Genomic DNA, 17,058 nt, shown 5'->3' on the forward strand with positions numbered 1-17,058 from the left:
AGCCACGCTTTTCAGGGCACTACACAGGGAAAGAGCGATGGGACCACGCACTTGGGACACTCTATCCATATTGAGCATCAAAGCCACGCCTCTCTGGACACTGTAAGCACAGCGAGAAATCAATCTAGTCCGTCGGAATCATCTACGAGTTAATCATGTCCGTCGGAACAGTCTACGCCGAGAGAGCAATGAAACCGCAGCCTCAAAAATACTATACACATAGATATCATCGAAGCCACGCCCCTCGGTACACTCTCTACATAAGGAGCCTTGAGATCACGCCCTTTTGGGAGAATCTCGAGAAGCAACGAAGCCACGCCTCGCAAGGGCTTCTGTATAAAAGAGCAACGAAGCCACGCCTCCAAGGTACTATATTTGTAGGGAGTAATGACAAGACGCCCATTTGAGGTACTCTAAACGCAAAAAGAAAGAAATGCAGGTTCACCTGGACGATCTACACGCAAGGGGCAATGAAGCCACGCCTCCAAGGAACTATATTTGTAAGGATAAATGACGAGACGCCCATTCGGGGTACTCTAAACGCAAAAAGAAAGAAATCCAGGGCCACCAAGATGATTTACACACACGCAAAGGGCAACGAAGCCACGCCTCCAAGGCACTATATTTCTAGGGAGCAATGACGTGACGCCCATTCGGGGTACTCTGAACGCAAAAAGAAAGAAATTCAGGACCACCAGGACGATCTACACTTAAAGGGCAACAAAGCCACGCCTTTCGGAGCACTATATCCAAAAAGTGCCAGAAAGCCACACCTCTTCCGAGTATTCTACGACGAAGAAGGATAAGGTTCTGGGATGCTAAACTTTTAGGTGATGCAGGAACCAAGTCGGGCATGTACACGAATCGCCTGCCGAGTCTTTCGTGGATCAACGACGTACCAGGATCGCCAAAGGGAGAGTTTGAATCGCGAAAGGTGTCTCTGCCGAGCAAACCGACCACTCTTTCACGGGTGTCTCTTACAGGATGTCAAGCCGCCTCGTCAAATTCATCCGTCCAGGGTCTTTCACAACCGGTGCGGTGCTCCCCGCGTTTGTCGCGCGCGAGCGCTCGTGAAAAACGATATCAGGCCGAGATCGAATTTGCGGTGAACCTCGAAACCGCGATTCGTGATCGACGAGAGGACGGTGCTCCAGTTCACGGATGCGACCACCACGGCTCCAGGGAATCGTGACGAAACCCGAATCACTCTGCGACTGTCGGTCTACTTTTTTCTCTTTCCTTTTCCTTTTTTTTTTCATTCGAATCAGCGATTCCCCAGGTTTCTAGGTTGACAACGATGGCACCTTTTTCCGCCGCAGCTTTTTCAGCCTTTGCTTTCACCGTTTCCGAGCCACGATTCCCGAGATAAATATTTCCTTTTTGTTTGGTCGATACTCCCGGTAAAATTGTACCGATCTGCGATTTTATGATGTAACTACTTAACTCTAAGTCGTTCGGCGGTTACAATTCCGTGAACAGGAAGAGTAGAGACTTATCCGAAGATTGCGCCATTTTGTTAGAAACAGACCAGGATTTTTGATCAACGTCACACAGCGTTTCGAATGTACCGGTTCCGACCGATCACCGAAGTCAAGCGACGCTGGGCGCGGTTTAGTGCTTGGATGGGTGACCGCCTGGGAATACTTCTTCTAAACGGAAGCTAGAGAACATTTTTCACAGCCACACTCGAGAGGAAAAGAGTATACTTGCAAACATAATTGTTAAAAGAATCGCCGCGCGACTACGGGCGCAGAGCATATTTCGAGGAGCGCGCACCGTGCTCGAAGAATTCTTCTTCGGCAGCAGAGGGGTATCCGATTCGGTCGGTCACGGAAACGAGTGGTCGTTGCGTTTCGTGCTTAAGAGGGCCGCTCGGAAATGGCGGCGGTGAAGTTATGCGTCGCGGAACAACAACCCCTCCGAATCCTTTCTCTCGGCCACGTGAGAACCGGTAGTGCATCGACGAAAGGATGTGGGCGGTCTCGGGTTACGAGAATCCTCTACACCTCGTGGACGGATATTTGCATTCGTGCTAGATCCACGCCGATGCTCACGATCCTGCGCTACGCTCAAGGACCCTCGGCTCGACGAACGAGACTGTGCGAATCCAGGTAGATGTTCGTTTAACGCGACAAAAGGAAAATTCGCTGGAATATTTCGTAAAAATTAATATCGGACAGGAGTGAGTACGTCTTCGACACTCGAGTGCTTCATGACCGAATTTGGAACATCTTCCAGACGCAGCGAAGATCCAACTTTCGAGAATAATAATATCCGGCTCCGAGGACGTTGTAGCTAGCCCTAGGGCTCCTATCGTTGTGTAGTTAATTCAAGAGCTTCACAACTAACCCAAGGATCCTATAGTTGACCTGATTTTTCGCTCACCGACCAGCGTGCAAATACCGAAATAGTCGAAGCAAACAGCACGGCACGCGAGAGAGTGTCGTTCGCGAGGCAAAGGGTTAAACACCGTCGGCACAGCGTTGCGAAACAGAGCCGGGTAGAGCCGCTCGGAGTCCGGTGTTTATGCAAATAGTATTCGTCATTCGGCAATAATTCGCGGACGAATGTCGGTCCCCGGCAACGAAAGAAAAACCGGTACAATAAGATTACCAGACGACGACACGAGTTATTTTAATCGTGCTCGTGATCGGAAGGGGTGCGGGGGGGAGGCGGAGACATCGCTGGAGGAACGAAAAGAAGAAAACGATCCGCGCCGAGAGAGGGAGAGAGAGAGAAAGAGAGAGAGAGAGAGGCAAAGATGCATCGTAATGAGTCGCGTTCGCAAGGACAAGCAGAGCGTGGCCGAGCGGGCCAGTGCACATTGCATTCGTGTCCGCGATCTCGTCGATGGTTCTTCCTGGCGTCCGTGTGCGCCAGTGTGCAGGTGTGGAGCCGCGCGGCATCGAACAAGGCCAACAAAACGCGGTCGCGTTTATCCGACAAACACCCATCGAGATATCTAGCCAGTATGTAATCACCGCCGCGGATAGCATCGCGAGTAGCTTCGAACCGGCCGGAGAGCTATCTCCGGAAACAAAGGCAACGCTTCTCTCAGCGTTGTTTCAACCATCCGGTCAGCCAAATCGCTCTAATCCCGCTTCCACGCCTGCTAAACGAGCCGTTTTTCGAACGACCCTCCCGGGAACGCTAGGCCGCGATTCACCTCGGACTCTGCACCGCTAGACAAAATTATCATACGCCTCGAAAATCGTCAAGATAAAACAGCTTCATATTCTGTGCGCGTTACGCCCCACAAATTTAACGAATGCAACTCGGGCAAAACTGCAGAGAGGCTGCTATCCGTAGACTGCGGATCTACATGAAAAATAAAAATTTTTGTTGCGAGGAAACTGGAGCTGCATAGATATTCGGTTCTTCTCTTAATAGTATCGATACGTTGCAAATTCGAAAATTGTATTCTTAACCCTTAACGGTCGTAAGTCACGTGAAAACAGTACTTTGTGGTCGCAGCGTCCGATAAGGGTTAAAATCTTTGTGTTTCTCTTCCTATTTTTGTCTAGCTATCATTTCGAATAGACCCCGAAAGATGTTGTTCTCCTCCCTTAAACCGAAATTAAACGCTGTTACGAATAAATGCGGCCATACGTTTTGTTTCTTGTAGGAAATCATTAACGATGAGATTGCAGAGCTAGGTGTTGAAATCACACTTCACTGACCAGTTTCCCCGTCAGCTAGTCGGATTTCCATCTGGATTCGCGATGTACAAGGCGATTGGGATCGCACTAATCGCCGAGCGGGTAATTCGCAAACGATTACCGGGGATTAGATATCAATCGTTCGACAAGGTCCGCTTGCTCGGATTTTCTCACCGTTGGAAAGAGTTCGCGTTAATGACGAGGTCCGTCGACGGCGAGAATTCGCTCGAATCCGAGCGATATTCAAATAGAAATTACGGCTGAGTTTTCGCTGACCGTGAAACGCTCTCGGATATTCGTCAGGGAGGCACGGGGTGGCGGAACAGCAGGAACAGCAGGAACAGAAGGAGGAGGGGGCTCCGGAGCAAATTACAATCGCAGGAGAAAATGAAGGGGAATCCGCGAATCGCTTTCTAAACACCGGCCAACGAGGAGAGATCGTATCGTCGAGCCGAAATCAAACAAACACTCGACGAAGAACCCGACCCCGGTTCGTCGAACGCACCCCCGACCGATTCGATCAACCATTTCGTTGCACAGTGTCGCGAATGGCCATTCTAGGTGGAAAAAAATGTTTCCACGTATGTAGAACCTTTAACAATAATATTTATATTGAAAAATATTATTTACAGAATATTAAACCGTAGAAGCCGATCGTTTTCAACATTTTTAACCTCCTAGCCTTTGTGAAGATGATTTGAACGTTAAATAATATTCCTAAGCGAATGCTATTTTAACCCTTTGCACTCGGCGATATTTTCATTCTAAAACTAAATTTTTCTTCCGTCTTAGAATATTTTCATTTTATTCGTACGAAACTGATCCGATTTCCACGTATGATATTTAAATGTTTAGTAATCTATTGAATACAAATTTTGTAATGGAACAAATATTTTGTAATATTTTTTGTAATTTCTTTGAAATAATGCCACAACAATTTCTAGTGGTGCTTCAGAGTCACCACTCGAGTGCTAAGGGTTAAAATTGTCGACTTGAGAATTCATTTTGGCACTGATACAATGAGCATACCAAATTTTGTTACGGTCTACTAAGCGTGCAGTCGAAGGAGTAATTAATCTCAGAAGTAGTTATCTGATTCTTGTAGCTGCTAAGTATGCTAACACGAGTCTAACAGGAATCAAGTGTCTGTTCGAGTCCCGATTTGATCGGTCGACGCAAGAGATTTTTATTTAGCATAGAGATCGACGATCCGGAAGTAAATTTCATTGATTTGGGACCACTGTGCACAGTGTCGCGAATGGCCATTCTAGGTGGGAAAAAATCATAGATCGTTTCATGCTCCTTCAAACCGATTGAAATTTTCTTACATGAAATGACATTCAACATATGTAGAACCTTTAAAAATAATATTTATATTGAAAAATATTATATAAATTATAGAAACAAATATAAAAATAAATAAAAAATATCATATTAAATAAGTATAACAACAATATCTAAATATAACAATATCTAAATATAACAATATAAAAATATCGCTAATATCGCTGTCGCTATCAACTAAGTTACTGATTAGACGGAAGTTCTTGTTAAAAGTAAATCTAGTACACCTTTCGGTAGCGAATTTGTATATTTTTGCGGTATCACCCTATAATAATTTATAATAGGATCAGAAGTGATTAACAGCATTGCTATTAAGCCGTAGTTTGTAGATACACGCGAATTCTTCCTTGTGTGGCCAATCCTAAACCTTCTTATGTCTTTGTTGCGTGCTTCTTGAGTCTCCTCAGACATCATGCCAATTGGCAATAGACATGATTTACTTATTTCTACACTATGAAATAATAATTTGTGCACTGTAACGGGCATATAAAGCCAAGAATATAAATTTAAATATAAATCTTTTGTTTCGCGAACAAATTTCCCGAAATTTAGAAAATTAATGTTGTGACCTGGGGAAAGAGCAGATATAAAAATATCGTTCAAGAAGTTCCGTATTAATGCCTGTTATTTTCGAAGTTTTTGTAAAGTTTTTGAAGCAACGTCTAGCCGTGTTACCATCATTTGTGGAGCCACTTCCTCCTGCTCTCCTAGAATGCCGATTCGGTCCACCATACGGTGTTACAAAGATTTAAAAAAATTGTGACAGGCAGGTTAGCAGATATTTGCAGCTGATTTTTGTCAGAATCCCTTCTGCATAGTTTGAACGTAATGCAATAAAAATTTCAAGATGGGATCTTTTGAGACTTTCTAGTTCTGCTCTATTAAAGTCAACTAACCGGCACAGAAAACTGGTACTTAAAAAATCTCGAAAAATTATTGTAAAGGACTTTATTAACGAACTTTGTGAACATTAATGTAAATATTTACTTATGTTAATACAGAATATCGTGCATAGAAGCTTAAAGATTCATATTTATTGCTCTGACATAATTTTCTTTGGAACAAATATAAACGTACGATTTCGCCGTATTACGGTTCGGAGATTTCACGAATTGATTTCGATACTTATATCGCTAATAAATGAATTATTACGGGTATAATTAGGCTCAGTAAACATTCCGAAAGAAGAGTATACGACTTCTTTCCACCTAAAATGGCCATTCGCGACACTGTGCACCGGATCCGTGCGCGTTGCTTTCCGCTGCGAAATGATCGATAGCCGCCGCTCGGCTCCTTACGCGAAACGCTGATAACGAGCCGAACTTTGGCCATTTTTTTCCCGAGGCGCTATTCGATGAAACTCTTAGGAACTTCTCGTATATTTTAGGGGATACATCGCCAGGTAAAAAGAAAACGTTCCGCTTCAAAACGGTTCGTGTTTGCGGGACCGTGATAAACGTTTCTCCCAGGACTTGGTCGTTCGGCTCCGCGAACCTAAATTCCGGGCAAACTTATATCCAAAATTAACGAATAAGAATCGAAAGAGTAACTCGCAAGAAATACGCACGACGTCTCGACTTTCGTCGGAGAATGGCACGGCCAGGATATGCAGGTTTTGCATCGCGACCGCAACCACCGATTGCAACGTTATCGGTTATCGGAACGCAGCCCGGGTTTTTGCACGCGACCACGGGTACAGGTGACGTGCGCAGGTGTAAACACCTCGAGCAGGTGTTGGTGGAGTCGCGTAACCCCGTTCCCTCGCCGGCTTCTTAGCCACGTTGTTTTCACCGTGACTCTGGATTTCCCTCTCGCTGGCAAATAGACTGAAGAAACGGAAGAGATAGAGCGAGAAAACATTGCTCGCCGGAGCAAGAACATCTCTCCGTCGGTTTAGCAAATGTTTTTTGATCCGTGATCTCGTGGGCAAAAAAATTGCCCGCGCGGAGGAAAGAATTTTCCGCCATCGTTACGCGGTTTATTCCCAAGCGGTCGCCCAACCCAACGCAGCTTAACCTCTTGCACTGCGATTTATTTTACCGGTAGAATCTCTCCAACTTTTTCTGATAATTATCAAAATTAATCTATTCTCAACTCGACGCTGAAAGAATTTTTGCGGCGCGCTGTACATCGCGGAGAACTGTTAGCCTGTAACTGTCTTCAGCTAATCTACGCCGGTCTAGAAGCAAACTGTTCCTCATTCCTCATTAAAAACTCATTGTTCTCCTACGAGCAGTAGCTGTTAGCTCTACAGCCAGTGAACGTGCTAATAACCACGTGGGAACGCTACGTGCGTTCGGGGGTCAAGCAATAACGCGTATCGCTCGTTATTCTTCCGAGACGTCTTCTCCCGTTAGACTATCAAATCATTCACTATTTACGATTTTTCCTGCCAAAAATATGGTTCCAAATGCTTGCAGCAATGAAGATTCTGCAAAGATATCAGGTGACATAATGCGCGCAGTAATTCCAGGGAGGTCTCGAGGAATAATCATCACCGGGTTTTTGTTATTCTTCCGAGACGCTGACGTCTTCTCCCGTTAGACTATCACGTCATACACTATTTACGATTTTTCCTGTCAAAAATATGGTTCCAAATGCTTGGAGCGATGAAGATTCTGTAAAGATATCAGGTGACATAATAAGCGCCGTAATTCCAGGGAGGTCTCAAGGAATAATCATCACCGGGTTTTTGTTATTCTTCCGAGACGCCGACGTCTTCTCCCGTTAGACTATCAAATCATACACTATTTATGATTTTTCCTGCCAAAAATATGATTTCAAACGCTTGGAGCGATGAAGATTCTGCAAAGATATGAGACGACATAATGCGCGCCGTAATTCCAGGGAGGTCTCGGGGAATAATCAACGGCGGTTTTATCTTGTTAACGGAAAATCACGGTGACAGGAAGATATTCCGTAGCTCGGTGATCCGCGAACGGATACACGGCACGACAAAAAGAAAAACTTGAAAAAAAATGGAACGAGCGCTCGCGCGCCGCTATCAGAGAATGCGAACACAGATTTTCTGGCTCGCACGGATTCCGCGAAGCGTTTCCGCGGCCGTAATTACGAACGAGCCCGGTAACGAGAGACCCTAATTAGCCTAATGAAATCCGCTAATGAAATACACTCGAGCCACGCCGGGACTGGCACGATCGTGGCCGCAGAACCGATCGCGACAACAGAGAGAGACATCCGCGGAAAATATTCGATATCCGCGGCCGGCTGCCGACGTCGCGGTTTCCTCTTTGAGCCGCGGCTGGCTTGTCCAACGATCCACTTGCTCGGCGACCATGCAACGATCGCGGAAGCGGTCGGAATCCTCCGTTGCACCCACCGATTGTTTATCCGTTTGTATCTCCCGCCGGTTTGCTCGTTTATTCCCGCCTACCAACCGAATCCTGGCACAACCTTTTCTACCATTAACCCCTTAAAAGCCCGAGAATACTCGGGTATTATAATATAATACACACTTTTACAAAGTAATTGTTAAGTTAACAGGTTAACCCCTACTAGGATGATACAGTGAATTCTCGATATATGTCAACAACACGGGACTTGCCGGCGTCTTGTATCGTCTAGGAGATAGTGTTCCTTCAGAAGAATTCTTTCTCGAGAATTTTATGATTGATTATTTCTCATTTCTCGAGAAAAATTCCAGTATTTCTCGAGAAATTTAAATTTAGGAAAATTCTTATGAATCTCGTTTATTTTATAACATGTAAATTCTTACATTCTCTTAAATTCTTATTTAAAACTTTAGAAAAATTGAATACTGAATTGAGTAATGAGTTTCCTGTTGTTATTAAAGAAGAAATGTCTAAAAGAAGAGACAAGATTGGTGTATCCTTTATGAAATATCTGCATAATCCAGAATCTCTGCAAAAAGATTCAGAAGATACATTTGTTTATTTAACACCCAAGGCAGATATGTATAAAATGGCGAAACAAATTCTGAGCAGTCTTTTTGGAAAATATAACAATGATTCTTATGAAGATAGTGAAACACTTTCAGATTCTCAGAATGAGGAACTATCACTGGAAGAACAGTTAGAATTAGAAATTGCAGATAACCTTCAAGAACTTAGTGTCAAGAGTTTAGCGGCAGAACAAAATAAATTCCGGATTTTATTAAAAATTCTTGAGAATTCTCGAAAATTATCGAGAAATATAGTCTTATTTCTCATTTCTCGAGAAATGAAAAATGTTGAGAAATCAGGAACACTACCAGGAGATATACCTGAGCCGTGTTATGTTTACATTTTTTCCTGGCCCTCACAGGGTATACCACGCGGTAGTGGGGATAATTCCGCGACGGTTATCATCCAGGCCTTGGCGACATATATAGAGAAATCACTGTGTTTCTACGTTCCTCGATCTGTAGACGCTGTTACATAGATTCGCGTATTCAAAATTGACCAGTTAACTGCGTTCGACGTGTATACACGTCAATTCAAAACTCTATTGCCGCGCGGTTGACGTTAATGAATTGTTAATTTCTTATCGAAGAAAAATACAATTCTTTCTCATTTTGCTTTACTTTTTTCGTAAAATTTATAACAGCGGCATTTGGCCTGCGTTCGACGTGTACACTCGTCATTGCTTGATCTTCATTCCGCGAGGGATCTTTAAAATTAAACTTCGTTAAAAGGAACTTCGTTTTAACTGGTTAAAAGGATAATTCTGGTATCTTCATCGGAAATCTGAAGTCGACGGAGAAATATTTTTACATATTTCAATATCCAACGTGGACAAATGTCATTCTGAAAATTCTCGCTTCCCGATACTGATTTTCTCCCCACCGATATTAAAATAGCAACTTCAAGAGACGTGCTCCGGAATATTTTTGAATCTTTTGAAAGTCTAGAAAAAAATTAAGGCGTCGATAAAAATAAGGTGGCAGACGGAGGACAGCGTCGAACGGTGTTTAGCTTTCGAGAAAAGCAAGAAAATCGGATTGGTCTCGCCAGTTAGATCCCCGGCCATTTTGGATGCGCGCGCCTGGTAAATTGGGCCAACCGCGCGATAATAAATCACGTCGAACGCGTATCAAAGATCTTATCCGACGCGCATTCGCTCGTTTCCCTCTCACGTTCCGATGATAGATTGCCGGACCGTGGTCGCTCAGGGAGCGAAAAGAAAAAACGACGAACACCCGGTGCATTATCATTTAGGCCGATCGACCGGCTCGTCACGGAACCATGGCCACTAAGCCGGCGCACTGAAATATTCTCTTGTTAAACGCAACGATTTCGAGGGACGTCGCGCGCGAATCTTCTACTCCATTCGAATCCCATCCATCGTCCGTAACGATGGCTTCTGGTTGCAGGTTAGGCTTGAACAACAACGGTTCCCAGAGGACCTAACACCCATCCTGGAGACATAATCAGTTCACCGACAAATATCTCCGGATCACCGGAGTACCGATACGAACAGCCGCTGCGACGCCATTTTGTTCGGAATGAGAAATACAAAAATATCATTATGTACCTACAGACACGTACAGTGCAAGGACCTAACCGATTTCCTGTTAACTCGTCGGATTTCTTCGAAAAAATTACGTCAAGAGGGGCTTCGAATTCTCAGATTCGACGATGTTGAGCATACGAGGAAAGCTTATTTGTTCGGATTTGTTTGTGCGCCGCGTTCCGAAAAACGAGGACGCAGCGGAGCGAGCTTGAAAGCTGGTGTACCCTCGTTAGGGGCACTCTGTTCGAACACCGGAACGAGATTGAAAAGAGGCGCGCGTCGCGGAAGCGAAAGTCGGAAGTCGGAAGGCGTATCGCGGGGCATCGGAGGAGCGTCCCTTTGTTTTCCAGGCGGGATCGATGCGACACGTGGAAACGTGTCGCGCCCGTTTCACAGCGCGAAGAACAGCCGCGGCTATTAATACGGAAAACCAATTGAAGCGCTCCGAGGTTCGCGCAAAATAACCGGCTCGGTTCCGCGGAAACGGTTCAATGGGATCTTCGGTTCTCGAAACTCGACAATGGGAAAAGCGGACGAGGAAAACTGGGCCAGCGACGGCGCTAACGACGTTTTCACCGAACACGACTGCCGATTCCGATCGCTAGGCTCTGCGATTCACCAGAAGCGTCCGGAAAATGAGTCTGTTCTCCCTAACGGCGCGCGAATATTTGACGCGAGAACTTATGGCGACCTCTAACGAAAAAGATAGCACGTCACATATTTTTTCTCGTTTCTTACCATAAACTGAAGAAAATTAATATTTTCATATATCAACATTTTTGGACGTATGTATAACGCACTGAGTGTTATCCACAACGTTTACGTCATGAGAATTGTAGGAACGAAAACGTAAATATTGCGGTCCGCGAACGGGACAAAATGATAGCACAAGCTGCAGATTTTCGAGTCTCAGTCGTGTATCAGATCCTGAAGTGGATACGTGCGTTGTACAACCTAATTGATAAAGTGTATACGTCGTTTATTTGTGCTTATTTGAGAAAAAGAACACAGTACAGTGTTATAAATGGGCCAAAATGGCAGACACTTTCAAAATATTAACGATTTGAAACACTGTATTCTGGACGAGTGGGAGAATATTAGCCAAAAAAGTATTTAAAGAATGTATGAATCTTTACCGAATGATTGAAGTCATTAGATGTAAAGGAGGTTCTACAAAATATTGAGGTTCGATTTTTATTAATTAATTGTTTCATATTTCAAGTTTCTCGTTAAGTGTGCTATCATTTTGTCCCGTTTGCGGACCACAATATTTACGTTTTCGTTCCTACAATTCTTATGACGTAAATGTTGTGGATGATACTGAGTACATTACACATATGGTCATGTCCAAAAATGTTGATACATTAAAATATTAATTTTCTTCAGTTTATAGTATCAAACGAGAAAAAACATGTGATGTGCTATCTTTCTGTCCCGAAGTGTAGGTATGTAGTCTCATAAATCGGTTTCAGTATGGTTTTGTATGAGTTAATAGCTGTCCAATTACGGGAAATACAGTGCCTAGCCGATAAAAGTCCCAAATCTATCCCCGCTGCCTCGAGGGACCTCGGTCACCGAGGAGTGTAAGGTCGCGGGGATCAAAGAATAGTATCTCCTGGCCGATATATGTCCGTGGCTGGGCCCCTGTGTTGGACAAATATCGAGTAAACACTGTCGAGCGAAAAATTGTCGAATAAAACTGCGAACTCCTCAGTTTCCGGTTGACCCTCCAGAAAACGAACAGCATAGTGTCCCTTTCTTTCACTTCTTCTACATTATTACTTACTGTCGTATGCGATTCGCTGCCCGTTCATGGCCCATATCGGCAAACATGATCATCTGCGCGTCCATTCGACCATTTTCAGCTGCGATTGCGATCGCCCAGGCATTCGGACTCGGAAGGCCATTTAGTTATCGGGCCCGACTTCCTCGAGGGCACACGTGGCCTATGAAAAACCGCTCGGTCATTAACAAGCGCAATTAAGCGTCGTTAGAACCTAGTGCGTCGCGTCGTGGCTCGTTCGGGATGATCGTTCGGTAATTCGTTCGACCGGAGTGCGCCGCGCGTTTATGCGACTAGTTTCGCGAGGTCCCAGCCATACTTTCCGATATTCGTGGACGTTCCCGTTCGCCTCCGGTTTATCCGAGTGATTAATGCTCTCGTCGTACGCTGGTCGTACGTACGTTCCATTCGGTTCAAAGTGCGTGCACATTGTTGCGCCCGAGGAAGATTGTGTTATCCAAAGCGGTGGCGTTCCTGCCGCCTTGGTAATTGCGCTTTGTCAGCTCCGCGGTGCACAATAGCAGCGCGACGGGAGAGGTTTCGAGGGTTTCGCGGCGCGCACGCCTCCCGGTGAGAACAATTACGATAGCAGCAATAATCTGTTTGTCGCGCCTATTCGAGAGGCTGTAAAACGCACTTGTTCGCGAGCAGCGCGGTGTAACAGCCGGGCGTAGTCCAGTTTCCATTGCGTCTGGATTAAACGCGGTTGCTAGAACGGCCAGCGTAATCTGTTAGTTCACGCGTATAATTCACGAGAGAACGAAGAACAGATAAGAAACAGGGAGGAGTAATTGCGCGTCGGGAGAGAGCGAGCGCGTTACTCGATAAACGCAGTTCGGAGGACAAGATAAATCTCGAGACGGTTTCTAAGGACTCGGAAACACCTGCCGCTTTTTCGTTTTATTTGTCTCCTCCCCTCCCCTCCCATCGATCGCCGCCATCGAGGCTCTCTTCTTCGAGCAAAATGGTTGCTGTCGTCTTATTATCCGAGGCAATTGATATCACGGCGATCTTGTTCCGCGCGCGGGCCGTTCTCCGCTGCGTTTAATACACATCCATTGTCCACCGAAACGCATTTACGTTGCAACCGCAAACAATGACTTCCGCGTCGCAATTGTATCGAGCAACGAATTGAATGAAACCGTCGCGTCGCGTCGTGCGGCTCGCAAGGAAATTTCCCCTCGTTGCGGTACTCTCTGTGACTCGAGGACTCTGAATTTTGCGCTTCCTGCCTGTTGCGCCGACCAAGCGCGGTGCGCGGTGGCATGAAAGTGCGCGATATAAAGATAATAACGCGTCTTTATTGTACGGTCGGGCCGTAAGCCCGAAGAAAGAGAAAGAAAAGGCAGAGGAGACGGTGAACCTGTGCCCGTTCATTTATGTACATGTACATACATAAATAACGACTCAAGGCCATCTGCGAAGATGAACGACGCGATACCGACCTGAACAGCTGCGCCGGGAAAAACGAAGGGAAAAGTTGACGCGGATCGACTATATTCAAAAATCCCGCGAGATCAATGTAACTCGGTGCAACGAAACCAACGAGTTCAGATTGATCACGGTGGTTCTTTAACCCTTTGGCTGCGGCGCACTATCTATATTCGCATATCGGCGCTGCGAGTGGTCCACTGACTACAGCGAGTTCTCGATATATGTCAACAACACGGGTCTTGTCAGCGTCATGTATCGTGCAGGAGACTATCGAGCTTCGTGGCCTCTCACAGACAATTCCGCGACATACATCATCCAGGTCTTGGCGACATACATGAGCCGTTTATTTTGAAAGTGGCCTAAGTCCACTCATAGTTAAATTGAGATATTTAAGGGTTTGTGTTTGAATAAAATTAAAAATATACGTATAGGATACCAATGTGTGTCATGCTGCTTAAGTGTATCTAAAAGAGTTAAATTTACAGTTCCTATTAAAATAATAGCAATTATTAACTGAATAATATGTGCTTCCTTGCCAAAAATGGAGTTAAGCCGCTTTCAAAGTTAACAACCAGATTCGTTATAAAATTTGAAAAGGCCCAAGTCCATTCGACATATATTAAAATGCTTCAAATTGAAAAAACAATACTCAATTTACATTATATATCTTTACAGCACTTCAAAAACACAATTTATGCAATTCAGGACGTTTTCTAACTACATAAATTACATAACAATGTACTGCTCGTCTACATTTTGTGTTTGTTTGAAGAAGTCATAGTGCTCCGGTGGCATGTGTCATAGTAAGTGCATCATGTCCTTGTATATCGCTGCTGTAATTCGTCTTATATTTTTATAAAGTGGTGTCAATACAATATTTTCGAACTTTCTTGGTCTACCTCGACGTGGTAACAAATCCAGGATTTTAAACATTGCATTCTCATCCATTGATATCTTATAGAAAAATTTTATATGGATCATCTCTCAAAAGACGCATCCAGCATATTTTTAACCAATTTACTGTTTCTCCGTTAGAATTCTTTACCCTTTTAAAAATTGCGTCCTCCAAAAATTTTGTTGACATGGAATCCTCTTGTTTCATTTCATTTAGAATAAAGTTATCACCTTTCCGGCACTTTTTGATAATATCCTTCGGACATTAATGGATTGGACTCGGGCCACTTTCAAAGTGATGGTTTTAATTATTGAACTAACTGCGACAACTTATGTGTCCGAAATTATCGTATATACTCCGAATATACTTAACCGCATATGTTGTTTATGACAGCCAACTTCAAGTTCTACACGTAATTGCGGGCAACAAAAAATAATTGACAAATGGACTTAGGCCATTTTCAAAATAAACGGCTCATGTAGAGAAATCAATAATTGAATAATTGAAACAATATTGAAGCCGATATTCAGTTGCTGTTTTACATGGAACGATAAACACCATGTTGAAACAATTGGTAGAACAGTAAAGGTGTTACAGTAAGAAAAATGTGGAGGGCGTATATTTACGTCATTCGTGTATATAGATAGACTTGTGAGGCCGTATATATACGTCTTTCGTAGTCGAAGGGTTAAACTTCTGGCGTTCTACGGATCCGAGTAAAAGTTAATTTCGCGTTAACACGCTCCAATTTCGCGGGGAATCGTGCAACTTTATTGCGCAGACGAGTCCGATCGAGATGGGAATCTCGGTTCCGTTTGACCGTAGACGAGCGGAGGGCTTGTCGAGCGGAGGAAGTGCAATTAAAAAGAATAAACTCTATCGGAGGCATCTCTCGCGACGGCGGATTCTCACAATCGAGGAACGCGGCCGTCTGTCGCTTCCGTTTCGAAAATCTCGACTATTCCACAACCACGAAACTGTCCGTTGTTTCTTCGAACAAAAATTTGGCACACATTGCCCAGTATTTTCTCTAATGGGTAAGCATCGATAACAGGGGAATAGACTGCGGATTTTATGCATTTCTGACAAAAATGGGTAACCGCAATTTCAAGTATTGGACATATTAAAGGGATTTAAGGATATCAGCGTATTGGTTTCAACTGAATAAAACAATTAATAGAAGAAATAAATTTTTATTTCGCTCCTGCGTCCTGCAATCGATGCAGACATTTTTTATTTTGCATAAAGATCCGCTGTCTAGTGAAATAAGCTAATGCCAAAAGTCCGTGGTACGTGATGTAAAAACCAGAATATACAGTTTATTCAAGTGTGAATACAAGAAGAGCTTCTCGCTGAAGCGCTTCGGCTCAACTATGTTCGAAGTTTGTCAAAACGCCGTCATTACTGATAGCCATAACAGATGGCCATAAACGAGTGGGAGGACACACAGGTATAGGGGACAGCAGCAGGGGAGGCTTCCCTTTCGTGCTTACGCAAGTTCTAAAAGCCTAAGTCAACAGGTAGAATTTTATTTCAGTTTCACAGAATAACAGTAACGCGTAATCGTGGACTGGATTTTATCGCGTGTGGCCGAGTTGATGTTACAAGGGTCGAGAACAGGAATCACGGGCAGATTCACCTATGGCGTGTTGTGTTTTCGTTGATTCGTCCTCTCGGGCAGCCGACAGGCGATGTTACGTGTGCACGCGCCACTCGTCGGTTTATTGCGTTAGACAGGAAACCGAGAAGAGAGTTAGTTCTACCGGGTCGACCTGGTTTAGGCGTGCCCTACAGGCGCCTCGTGAATAGCGTATAGATCCAGAGAGAAAGAGAGGAGAGAACGAGGAACGAGAGCCGCTTTCAAATGTCACGGGCCCCAGAGAACGGATACCGAGCGAACGCCATTGCAAACTCCGAGCGATTCGGCTTTTCGCTTTTGACGAGCAGCTGCTGGGAGCGTTGCGCCGCCATGGATTGATTGGGCATTGCTCGTCCGCGTTGCAAAACCATTAACTACACTGCCTTAACGCTAAACCTGCCAAGCGTTATCTGGTAAACATTGCCTCATCAAAATGGCAACCCTAAATTTATCAAGATTGTGATTCTCAATACAATAGATGCTTGGACAAGGAAATTTATTCCACTATTTTCTGTGAATGAATTTTTATAGTTTCAATCATTGGACAATATAAAAACCGGACATTTTGACCGTGGTAGGTTCAGTGTTAACCCTTAGGACTCGAGTGGCGACTCTGAGGCGCCCCTAAAAATTGCTGTATCATTACTCAAAATATTTTTCACATTATTAAATTTGCTTGTATCTAATAAATTACTAAACATTTTGGTATTGCATGAGTAAATTGCACCATTCTCGTATGTATAACATGAAAAAATATATATATAGAAGAGCAATATTCTAGATCATAAGAAATGTTTCGTTTTGAAGTTAAAATAGCTTCGAGTGCAAAGGG

At 44.2% G+C, this 17,058-nt stretch overlaps 1 protein-coding gene across 2 annotated transcripts in view; it reads right to left on the reverse strand.

The window, feature by feature from the left end:
- Positions 1-17,058, reverse strand: part of LOC143352878 (uncharacterized) — a 145,847-nt gene that overhangs the window by 116,454 nt on the left and 12,335 nt on the right. The window contains exon 2 of one of the 2 annotated variants that reach the window (XM_076785856.1): positions 12,262-12,421. The exons of the other annotated variant lie outside the window; for it this stretch is intronic. The gene's annotated coding sequence lies outside the window, so the exon portion shown is untranslated. The remainder of the gene's footprint in view (positions 1-12,261; positions 12,422-17,058) is intronic. 2 annotated transcript variants of the gene reach the window in all.

Source organism: Halictus rubicundus, chromosome 3, assembly GCF_050948215.1.
Source record: "Halictus rubicundus isolate RS-2024b chromosome 3, iyHalRubi1_principal, whole genome shotgun sequence".
In the NCBI taxonomy this organism is placed as follows: Eukaryota; Metazoa; Arthropoda; class Insecta; order Hymenoptera; family Halictidae; genus Halictus; species Halictus rubicundus.